The sequence below is a fragment of the Bison bison genome, unplaced genomic scaffold (genome assembly GCF_000754665.1).
Source record: "Bison bison bison isolate TAMUID 2011002044 unplaced genomic scaffold, Bison_UMD1.0 scf7180017864166, whole genome shotgun sequence".
NCBI classification, from domain to species: Eukaryota; Metazoa; Chordata; class Mammalia; order Artiodactyla; family Bovidae; genus Bison; species Bison bison.
In genome coordinates, this window is record NW_011494738.1 from 2,393,717 (window position 1) to 2,394,327 (window position 611).

Genomic DNA, 611 nt, shown 5'->3' on the forward strand with positions numbered 1-611 from the left:
AAGAAAGCTGGGACAGAAGAATTGATGCTTTTGAAGCGTGGTGTTGGAGAAGACTCTTGAGAGTCCCTTGGACTGCAAGGAGATCCAACCAGTCCATCCTAAAGGAGACCAGTCCCGGGTGTTCATTGGAAGGACTGATGCTGAGGCTCAAACTCCGATACTTTGGCCACCTCATGCAAAGAGTTGACTCACTGGAAAAGACTCTGATGCTGGGAGGGATTGGGGGCAGGAGGAGAAGGGGACGACAGAGGATGACATGGCTGGATGGCATCACTGACTTAATGCACATGAGTTTGGGTGAACTCCAGGAGTTGGTGATGGACACGGAGGCCTGGCATGCTGCGATTCATGGGGTCGCAAAGAGTTGGACATGACTGAGCCACTGAACTGAAAAGTTGTCTGGAATGAGGTAGAGAGACAAAGACTTGCAAAATATTGAGTAAGAAATTTAACACCAGAATGAAAAGTACAACACAGGTCTAATGGAATTCTATAAGGAGAGTCCCTTGGACTACAAGGAGATCCAACCAGTCCATCCTAAAGGAGACCAATCCTGGGTGTTCATTGGAAGGACTGATGCTGAGGCTGAAACTCCAATACTTTGGCCACCT